This window comes from Gracilinanus agilis, chromosome 3 (genome assembly GCF_016433145.1).
Source record: "Gracilinanus agilis isolate LMUSP501 chromosome 3, AgileGrace, whole genome shotgun sequence".
Taxonomy (NCBI): Eukaryota; Metazoa; Chordata; class Mammalia; order Didelphimorphia; family Didelphidae; genus Gracilinanus; species Gracilinanus agilis.
In genome coordinates, this window is record NC_058132.1 from 588,228,577 (window position 1) to 588,240,312 (window position 11,736).

Below are 11,736 nucleotides of genomic sequence, written 5' to 3' on the forward strand. Positions count from 1 at the left end.
GAACTAGGGAAGGAGTCAGCCCTCTTCACTCACCCAATGAAGTATTCCAGGAGTCAGAGTCTAAGTTGAAGTCGAGCTCCAGGCCCACAATCCAAACTGCAGTCTCCAGCGAAGCTCCTTTGAAGACTATCTCCAGAAGACACTCTCTTCAGACTATCTTCTCAAAGACAAGGATTTTGTGGGTTTTATGGTGGCTCCTTGTCTCCTCCCCTCTTCACAGGGGCCAATCACAGTTTCCAAATTGTCTAGTACTGCCCCCTGGGCAGTGTCTGTGGGAATGACTTCTCACCTTCTGAAGCTTAAGTTCTCACCTTCTGAAGGTGAAGTTCTCATCTAAGGGTGTGAATTTTCTAAAATTCATCTTCTGGAGAGGTGAATTCTCATCCTGGATGATTGAGTTTCTGAGGGTGTGAATTCACTAAGTGGTTTGTGAGCTCCTCTCCAAAAGGTGGACAAAGGAGAGTTAATCCTTTCTTCACAATCTAGTGAGTTACTTAAGTTAGTGTTAACTCAGGATAGACAATAAATAATTCTCTTTCATATATGGTGTTATTAAATTATGCAAGATACATGAAGTATGGGCTTATCTGAAATTAAGGCAGAGTGTGATCAGCAGAAGCCCAACAGCATAAACATTGAATGCAATCCTATGGAAAAGAAAACAATGCTGTAGGTAAGAATGCTAAAGTTTGATTTTAATATCTTATCCTAAAACCCAACTCTGATGTCTCATTTTGTGACATGAAAGACACTGTGGGTTCTCTAAGGCTATAAACCAGTGACAGCAAACCAATGGAACAGAGAGTTCTCTGTGGGCACGCCTCCGTCCCCATTACTAGAAAGGCAGAGCTGCTCCCCTCCCCCTCTCCACAGCACCTGATGACATTTTTCCCCTCCCCCTCCCCTCTGCCCAGCAGCCCAATGGCAGCTCATAGTGGGTGAGGTGGGTGGCTCACAGGGGGCAGAGCTGGAGGGAAGCAGAGTGCATTCCTCCCTTCTCCCACCCCTCTGCCCAGCAGTCTAAGGGGAGCCTTTCCTCCCTCCTCTGTGTGGGGGAGGGGCACAGCACATGGTTTCTAAAAGATTTGCCATCACTGCTACAAACTATACCAGTCAACTAACTGACTGAAAAGGCTTCGGTCTGAGGTCTAGTCTATCTAAATTCAAAAAAGGCTTATCATTAAGATGGCCAATGGTAATGGATTTTTTGGCCATAGTAACCCTAACAGACTCTTATCTTATCATATCTTAAGGGTTGCAAATACATTCATTACCTACACCATGGATAACTGAAATATTAAAAGAAATACAGCATCATATGGAGCTTTTCTTCTATCACCAATTAACATATAAATGGTTCCACAGGCCTATGCTGAAAACTAAATCATTGTTTCATTTGATTCTTGACTAAGTGTGTTATAAATTTTTTATTTAAAATGATAGGTTTCAAAGACATGCACTTTTGATGCTATCAAGTCCCATACATAAAACAAAGATGGAATTCAAAACATGAGATAGAGAAATGAAAAAATGAATTTATGTGGTAACATCATAGTGATGTTAGACCCAGAAATGAAAGGTAAATATAAGGGAATTTAATTTTTTAAATTTGCTTTTAAAATTGCTCATTTTACTTTGAATACTTCTTACTTAGAGGAAACATTTAAGATATAATTTCAACCACTGGGTGGCAGTCTCAAGTCTATACTTCAATATATATATAAAATTTGCTCCATCTGTACCACATCTAGAAGAAACACAGGCTGCACTGAGATGAACCAGCAACACAGGAGAATCAGCAAAAAGAGCAAGAAAAATAGATCAAGATTGCAGCAGAGAAAGGGAACAATGGGTATGGAGAACAATGGGAATGACCAGCATCTCAAAGCAAGACTTGGATGGTCTTCAGTTGGACCCCACTACTCAAAGACTGCCATGGTCTTTCCCAATTTCCTATGCCTAACTACTATCAGATACTGTAATATAACTTATTGCCCAAATATTTTCAATTACTTGAATTCTGCTTCAACCACAGAATGTCAAGGATTAACCCAGTGGTTCCCAAACTTTTTTGGCCTACTGCCCCCTTTCCAGAAAAAAATTACTTGGCACCCCTGGAAATTGTTTTCTTAAAATTTTAATAGCAATAAACAGGAAAGATAAATGCACCTGTAGCCATTGCCACCTCCCTGGATCGCTGCAGCACCCACCAGGGGACAGTGGCACCCACTTTGGGAATCACTAGATTAACCATAGAAAGATATTAGTACAAATTAAAGCAGAAGGACAAATCTGTCTAAATGTTAGAAAATTTTGTAACTGCATCTCAAAGTGATTGGTATTGTTCTAACTTTTAAGCAGCACAGGAAAGAACCATGTGGGCCTAAGAGGTCCCCTAAGCTTAAAATGAACTAATTATGGGGTTTTTTCCTTTTATTTTTGTTTCTTTGTCCTAGTCAGTCTGGTTTGGAACCACAGTCATCTCTGAATACTTCTTTTCACTCCTTATTCATTCCTCAAGGTCAATTCTATTACTGCTCTTTAAAGGTCTACTACTCCTACAATATAATTTAATTTAGTTTCTCTGCCTCAATTTCTAATTCATTCAGTATACCATTTACCAGAATCATCATCCCAAAATATCACTTTATCATATCACTATCTTAATCAAAAATTTTCCCAGGCTCCTTCTGCTTACTGGATAAAAGTCCAATTTGCTAAGAATAGATCCAAAGTCCTCCAAAATTTGGCCTATTTTTCTAGCTTTATTTCCCACTATTTTCCTTTACAAACTCTTTACTGTGCCAGGATAAGCCAGTGAATACAGAGTCAAGAGATGGCAGTTCTATGATGTCTTGCAACATCCTACCATCCATAGTATCTCACCTCAACACCATCCTATGTTCTTCTTTTTTTGAAGATGGTGCCATGAACTCCAAAACCCCCATTTAAGGGGGTAACTCGGCTTTCTTACATACCTGCACTACTGTGGGACTAACTTCTCTAACTTTTCTACCATGACCCAGAAAGCTCATTAAAAACCTCACCATCCTGCAAGGTCCCATCAAGCCTTGGTACCCCACCTTATGACCACTCTGTTCTTCTGATTAAAGGGTGGCATCATGGAATCCAAAATCACTAAGAAGAATTCGTCTCCTAACATCTCATTTGGCTAGCCATGTTTTGGGAACTTTTCTCTTTTCTACCGTGCTCACTGAGGTCAGGAACTTTCTTTTTTGTAGCTATATTGCCTAAGCTTCACACAGTACCTGGCTCACAGTAGTTGCTCAATAAATGTTAATTAACTGATTGACCAAAAGGTCCCAGAAACAGTCAGTCATTCATATAGAGATGAATAAAGTGTAAAAACGCTAGGTAGGCAGGAAAGGCCCGGGTTATAAAAGGCTTTCAATATCAGAGAATTTTCTAACTTATCTTGGAGATGATAGCCACTGGCGTTTACTGAATGGCAAGAGCTGCTCTTTAGGAAGATTAATTTGACGAGTGAGCAAAGGATTGTAGTAGGAAGAGACTTAAAGCAAAGAGACCAATGGAGGCTACTGCAGTAGTCCAGGTGAGCAGTAAGAGGGAGGTGTTACAGGAGCTGGTACAAAAGTAGCCCCTACAGACTGGATTAGGGGCTGTGAGAAAGGCAGAGAGAGTCCAAGAGAGCTCAAACTAATTTCAAAGGATACTGCCACCCTGGATCATAAGAAGAGGTTTCAAAGGGAAAAGGGCTTGGGGAAGAAAGATGAGCTTTCTGGGTTGTGTTGAGTTTTAAATGTCTATGAGATACCAAGATTGAGATGAGCAATGGATAAGTATATCTGACAATCATCAACACAGAGATCCTAATTCAGTCATTGTCTAGGGTGATTTCAAATGGCATTTCTCTTTCTAACTCTTGCTGCTGAGATGTGTTGGAAATATATAGAAATGCTAATGATTTGTGTGGGTTTATTTTGTATCTTGCAACTTTGCTAAAGTTGTTGATTATTCCCACTAGCTTTTTAGTTGATTCTCTAGGATTCTTTAAGTAGACCATAAAATCATCTGCAAAGAGTGACAATTTGATCTCCTCATTGCCTATTTTTATACCTTCAATTTCTTTTTCTTCTCTAATTGCTACTGCTGGTGTTTCTAGTACTATGTTAAATAATAGAGGTGATAATGGGAATCCTTGTTTCCACTCCTGATCTTATTGGGAAGGCTTTTAATTTATCCCCATTGCACATGATACTTGCTGATGATTTTAAATATATACTGTTTATTATTTTTAGGAAAAGCCCTTCTATTCCTATGCTTTCTAGTGTTTTCAATAGGAATAAGTGCTGTATTTTGTCAAAGGCTTTTTCTGCATCTATTGAGATAATCATGATTTTTGTTGGTTTGCTTGTTGATATGGTCAATTATATGGATGGTTTTCCTAATATTGAACCATCCTTACATTCCTGGTATAAATCCCACCTGATCATAATGAATAACCCTCCTGATCACTTGTTCTCATCTCTTTGCTAGTATTCTATTTAAGATTTTTGCATCTACGTTCATTAAAGAGATTGGTCTGTATTTTCTGTTTTTGTTCTGCCTGGCTTTGGAATCAGTACCATATTTGTGTCATAAAAGGAATTTGGTAGAACTCCTTCTTTATTTATTATGTCAAATCTAACTCAGTCATAGAAGATGATAAAATTAGCCAGTGCAAACGCAGAGAATGGGAAGAGAAGCAATGACCAAACAAAGTCCTGGCAGACACCCACATTAGTGACCATAATCTAAATGAAAATCCAGCAAAGACAACATGACTTCCCTGCAGCCTCCCACACTGTGGATTTTTCCTCCTTAATCCTCTCTTCTCCACAGATTTTCAAGATATGGCTCTCTTCTGGTTTTCCCCCATCTGATGGCTCCTTCTCTGTCTCTTTTGCTGAATCCTCCTCCAGTTCACATTCTCAGGGTTTTGTCTTGGGTCCTCCCCTCAAAACTATTTCTAAATGAACATCAAGGTGCTGCAGTGGATAGAATGCCAAACCTAGAGTCAGAAAGACTCATTTTCCTGAATTCAAATTCACCATCAGAAACATAACATAGCTGTGTTACTCTGGGCAAGTCACTTAACCCTATTGGTTTCAGTTTCCTTATCTATAAAATGAGCTGGAGAAGGAAATGACAAACCACTCCAGGATCTTTGCCAAGAAAACTAAATGGGGTCATGAAGAGAGGAATATAACTGAACAGCAACCCTAGGTATTTAGCTCAGGGTTCTGTACTGGGTCCTCCTTCTCCCTCTATACTACTTCACTTGGTGGGAGGATCCCTTGATCCCATCATCTCCCATGGATTTAACTGCCATTTCTATGCTGTTAATTCTCAAATTTGCTATTCTAAATCTATCTCCAGTCTTTCCATCTTCAACTGCCTTTCAGTTATCTCAAACTGGATGTCCAAGAGACATCTTAAACTCAATATGTCAAAAACAGAAGAATTCATCTTTCCCCCTAAACCCCATCCCCAACCTTTCCTTTTCTGGTACAGAGCAATCCTCAGGCTAGTAATGCAGGAATAATCTTTTGAATCTTCATTATCTGCCACCTTCCCATAGCCGAACTATTGCCAAGACCTGTAGATGCCACCTTTACAACATCTCTTCCATATGCCCTATTCTCTTCTCTGACACTGCCACCCCTGTGGTACAGGTCCTCATTTCCTCATCCTTGGTTTATTCCAACAGCCTTCTGGTAGATCTGCTTGCCTGAAGCCTCTCTTCCCTCCACTCCATTTTCCATTCAGCCACTAAAGTAATTTTCCTAAAATACAAGTCAGATCATGTTACTCCTACTACTCAAAGTCCAATGGCTCCCTATTTCCTTTGGGAACAAATACAAAATGTCATTTGGCATTCAAAATCCTTCTCTCTCCTCCTTTTCTCTCTCCTTTTCTCTCTCCTTTTCTCTCTCCTTTTCTCTCTCTCTCTCTCTCTCTCTCTCTCTCTCTCTCTCTCTCTCTCTCTTCTCTCTTCTCTCTTCTCTCTTCTCTCTTCTCTCTCTTCTCTCTCCTATACTCCATTTTCAAGTTCTCTGGCTTTGTTTAAGTCCCAACTAAAATCTTTCTTTTAGTTATTTTCTATTTATCTTATATATAGCTTGCTTTATGTATCTGCCTGTTTTCTTCCCCATCAGACTGTAAATTCTTTGAGTGTAGGGATTATCTCTTGATTTTTTTGTATACCTAATATTTAGTACATCTAGTAGGAACTTTAATAAATGTTAATTTTTTTGATAGGAGAAAATAAGTGTCATGAAAACCTAGAGAGAAATACATAGAAGAGAGATTTAGTGTCAAAGGATGCAGAGATGTAAAAACAAAGATGAGAACCAAGAAAAGGCAATTAGATTTGACTTTTAAGAGATTTTGGAGAAAGCAATTTTGGGTCAAGTCAGAGAAGAGGCTGTTGAAAGTTTAGAAGAGTATAAGAGGAAAGAAAAGAGGAAGAAAGGGTATAGATAGCCTTTTCAAAGGAGGTTAGCCAGAAGGAGAAGGAAATATAGGCATGAATTAAGTGAATATTTTTTTAAGTTGGGGGAAGACATGATTATTTTTGTAGAGAAGCAGCTATTAGATAAGAAATGACTGAAGATAAGTGAGAGTAGGGATGATGAAAGAGGGGGCAATATTTGGGAAAACATGAGATGAAATAGAATTACTTGTGCAGGCAGGAGGGTTTGACAGGATAAGAAGAGCCGCCTCTTCAAATGAACCAGAGATGAAGAAGAAGATAGAAGGCTTCTAGGTGATATGAGGGGAAAAGTGGGAGTTCTGGGTAAATGGCCTTAATTTTTTCAGTGAAATATGAGGCAAGGTTCTTAGCTGAGAGGGTGAGGGCAAGAGGAAGCCACAGGAGGTTTGAGGGATGAAAAGGTTTCAAAGAGGTGATGTGGAGAATGGAATAGAAAGTTAATCAAAGAGATCTGAAAGGAATGCCTTGCCACTGTGAGAAACAAGTTGAGATTATATAATAAATTTATAGTGAACCGGGCAACCTGTTTTCATGATGTTCTTCATCTTCATTCAGCAGCAAATAAACAGGAATAAAGGCAACAGACAAAAGGTGCCTTCATTTGTGGGCAAGATCAAAAGTACAGCCATCTCTTTGTTTAGGTGAGGTGGGGTGGAGGAGTGGATCAAATGAAATGAGTAAGCTGAGGAACTAGGTGTTTAAAAAAATCTTGAGTTTTGGGGAAGAGCCTATGATCTAGGCACTGAATTCTTGGAGGAAAGAGGAGTGTCCTGCAGACCCTCGGTGTCTTACACTGTGATGTCAGTAAACAACAACTACCAGGATTTGATCCACCAGATAGATATGGATTGAGTGAACCTCAAAAATGGTGAAGTTATTGAGTGACAGATGGTGAAAGAAAGCCAGGAGAAAACAAAGAGTATTCTAACTCTCCAACTTCAACCATAGAATGAGGGGAATGAGTATTCTAGAAAGGGTAGCTAGAGGAAGAAGCCAGGCATCAGTGATACCTAGGAGGGAAGGAAAAGATTTAAGATGAAAGAAAGTGTATTACCTTTGGAGAGGGCATTCCAGAGAGCACTGCTGAAGGAATGGGTATCCTTTGAGTGGGACATGGAGAAGAGTTTGGGCTAAGGGAAATGGGAATAAGAGAGCAGTGGGCAATGAGGAGCAGAACCGACATTTGTCTTCTCTAGGTGAATAAATGGAAAGTACTTATTTCATTTTTTAAAACATATACACTCAAAGTAGGACAAATCTACATTATAAATTAAGACACTAGAGTTTTTCACCTTTTGGAAAATGTAGCCTCAGGCTCCCTAAATAGCCTGTAAGATGACTTTCTATCAAAACTAAAGAATAAAGTGGTATTAGCCACTAGAAGGGGCAGCTAGGTGGTACAGTGGTTAGTGTTGGTCCTGAAGTCTGGACCTCTATCCAGCCTCAATTATCTACTACCTATATGACTCTGAGCAAGTCACTTAACTCTGCCTCAGTTTCCTCATCTATAAAGGAGATGGCAAACCACTCAAACATTTTATCTAAGAAAACCCCAACTGGAGTCACAAAGAGTCAAATGCTACTGAACAACATATGTTGGATGATGATTAACCTCCTAACTTTATGCTTTCTTCTGGTTCACACCAGTCAATCACCACATTCTATTGGTAAACCAAGACAAGAGAATAGTATATATTGGAATGATACCCATGACTAATCTAAGCAGCAGAACCTGGGAACTAGAGTAGGAACTATAACTACACAATCAGACCCAATGATGAAATCTGAGTCAAAAGCCAGGCTTTCAGACTCCACACTAGTTTTGATAGTAATTCTTTTTTTTTTTTTATCAAATTCCCAAATTTTGCATAAGAATTTTTAAATCTATACTTTATTTTTATTAATATTTCTTCCCTTTCAACTTTTTAATCATTATAATGATATCAGATCTAACCCCTCTCCAGTACATCCTCCCCACAACTGCCAAAATGATTTTCATTTTTTTAAAGTACAGGTGTAACCATATCACTGTCTTGCTCAATAAACTCCAGTGGTTCTATTCACTTCTGGATTAAATACAAACTTCTAGTATTTAAAGCCTTTCATATCCTGGCTCCAATGTACCATTCCAGTTTTTTATGCATTAGTTATTTCCCTTCACATACTCCTCAGTCCATTCCAAACTAGCCTTGCTAATCTTCACACACATTCCATTGGCTAGTCATCTTTGTGTCTTTGCACAGGCTGTCCTTCTCCTCCATGGCCTGGAATGCACTCCCTTCTCACCTCCCACTCTCAGAATCCTAGTTTCCATCACAGATCAACTCAAATACCACCTCTTAGATGAGGTCTCTTCCCCAATAATATTCCACCACCACCACCAATCATCTCCTCATACAAACTGCCTTGTACATATGTGTACATGTCTTTTCCCTGTAGACTTTAAGTTCCTGGATACCAAAGGCAGTTTTACTTTTATCTTTATATCACCAATGCCCATCATAGTGCCTGATGCTTCTTAAACAATCATTGATAGATCACTCTATGAAGAAATTACTATTTCTAAAATTAATAAATGCTGATTACATTCATATAATCCATTTAGAAATTGTTATTTCATGGCTCTGGGGAATACTACATTCCCCAAACATGCCATCATCTTGTAAATATATTCCTTTGTCAATCATATATATGCAAGTATGAATGACTTCCTTACAAAATTATCACTGATACTAGTCAAACTCAAAGACACATTCCCTGATAATGGTCAATAGCTTTCAAGGGGTCACTTTCAGAAAAACAAAACAGGGAAAGATTTACTTTTTAAAAGTTAAAGCTATTTACTTTGCTTTTTGGATACCTCTAGTACTATTTTTAAATTGTGTTATACAAAAAAGGAAAAAGGTTTTAAAATCTAATGGTAAAAAAAAATCGAAATTTTTTCCAGCACTACTTTGTAAAACTGGTTATTACTGTTATGACAAAATAGAAAAACTATGGAAAATTGGTTTCTTGAAAGGACCCAAGGCTAATTTATGTATTTAAATAAGGCTAGATTGCCTTCAGTAAGTAGAAGCAACTTTGGCAATAACAGGTATGTAGTTGATATACATTATATTCAGTTTTAAGATCTTAAAATATAGAGAAAATAATTTTCCCCAGTGTAGGCAGTGGAATTCAAAATATCCTCTAATTTAATAGTCACATAACTTTGTAGTATTTTTTAAACTATTTTGAAATATGTTTGTACATGTAAACCTTTAAGAAATGAGGCTAATTAAATCATTTCAAAACCGAAATTATCCCATCAGATTTTGTACAAAATTTATTTGAAAAATTGTCCTCTTTGCAGAGCAAATGCAAACAATTCGGAAATGTTTAGAAGGGAAATGCTGACAAGCAAAACTCCAGCACTTAGCAATGACACTTACCACAAGAAAAGTCACTTTTTTCTTCTGTTTCTTGAGACACTGTAGCTAACCCTATTTTCTAATTTCAGCTTGAATTTAAGATAACCCTTTTGTTTCATTTGCAGCTCTCATGCTGACACAGCTGCCCCTTCTTTGTAATAAACACAGGGCCTCTATATTTAAAAATACAGTGAAACTTTGTTTTAACATCCCCTCCCCAGTCTTCTGCCAATTTTCTCCTTTCCAGTACACAGCCCCACCCCCACTCCATGTGTTTTTGGTGTGTGTATGTGTGTGTGTGTTTTTCAAACATGTGATCCTCAAACTCTCAGAGCCCTTGGAATAGGTTAGAAACAAGTTTCTCACGTCATGCTAATTTTTCATCCCTTTTCCTCCTCAAACCGAGGATCCTAAAACAGAACATTCCTAATTTTGATTAGTCTCTTTCCTCCAACCAAAAAAAAAAAAAAGTTGAATATTTACTTCTAGAGTCTGACACACTTCGGGGCACTTTCGAGCCATTGCCCCCTAAGTGGCAAGGTCAAGTTCTACGAGGGAGTCAAAGTTCCTGCAGTTTGGGGGTGGGAGGTGTGTGTTTTGGGGGATGTTTTGGTGATCAAACCAAACCAAGACCCCAGGGCTAGTTAGAATGTTATAAACAACATCAGGCCCTTAAGCAGCCAATCTGCAATTGACGTGTAGATGAATTTACAGGAAAGCAGCCCCGATGGGATGTCCGGACTCCGGCGAAATCCAAACACCCTTTCTGGTCAAGGATAAGTCCTGGGAAACTCCGCAGTCTCGAAACCCCAGGGAGAAGACTAACTCGCACGGCCTCAGGGGGGAGAGAAGCAAGTTTTCTACTTTTGTTTGTTGGATTAAAAAAAAAAAAAAAAGGCGGGGGAAAGGGAAACAAACTTCTGAAACAGTTCTTCGGGGAAAGGCACAGCACGGGTCCCCCCCACCAGCTGCGAGGGGTGGGGATGAAAACACGCCCAGCGTCACTTGGGAAACACTTGGCCTGGGAGTGGAGGGAGGAGAGAAGCGAGAAAACTCCAAGACCGAGTTAATAATCACCTCCCAAAGCCATGGAAAACTACAGCCCAGGGACGAAGGGAGGGGACGTTCCCAGCAAGTGAAACTGACCAAGTAAAATTGACTAACTACTCTGCCCCTCGCACTACTCCGGGGAAGTACAAGGACCCAAGCCCAAGACGCCCACGAGTGCCCGTCTGTTTCGGAATTTTAGAGTGAACGATTGATTCTTAAAACTAGGAAAGAAGAGCAAAGATGCGGCTTTAGGGGACTGGAGAACGACCAAAAAACATTTTAAAGTAATATTTTTAAAAATTCGCATTTCCCATACCGGGAGTCGAACCCGGGCCGCCTGGGTGAAAACCAGGAATCCTAACCGCTAGACCATATGGGAAACTACACTCTTTAACGCTCCGGAGACCCACCTGACAAGCGTAAGCGCCGCCGTTACCCTCAGCCGCCGCTACCTCGTCTGCCGCGCTGCTGCCTACGCAGCTGCAGACAAGCTGCTGAAGCGTCCGCCGCGCAGCCGAAGCCGCCGCCCACGCGCTCTGGAACGCAGGGACTCGGCGCCGGAGACTATGCGGAGGGCGGAGGGCGGGAGGGAGGAGTATGAATAAAAAGGGTGGGACTAGTCCTCCCCTCCCTCCGCCCCCCCCCTCGGGCCGGCGGGAGTTCGGAGGAGACGCCCCCGCCTTCCATAGAACTAGGCGGTGTGTGTGGCTTCTCCAGCTGTGGGGGAGCTGACCGGGTCACCTGGCAGCTCACCTTAGC

At 40.1% G+C, this 11,736-nt stretch overlaps 1 protein-coding gene and 1 non-coding gene across 2 annotated transcripts in view; both read right to left on the bottom strand.

Annotated features, from left to right (window-relative positions):
* Positions 1-11,685, bottom strand: part of ELF1 (E74 like ETS transcription factor 1) — a 128,870-nt gene extending 117,185 nt beyond the window's left edge. The window contains exon 1 of the mRNA XM_044670609.1: positions 11,388-11,685. The gene's annotated coding sequence lies outside the window, so the exon portion shown is untranslated. The remainder of the gene's footprint in view (positions 1-11,387) is intronic.
* Positions 11,285-11,356, bottom strand: TRNAE-UUC. Its single transcript has one exon. It is a non-coding gene; the product is annotated as a tRNA-Glu (tRNA).
* Positions 11,686-11,736: the final 51 nt, after the last annotated feature.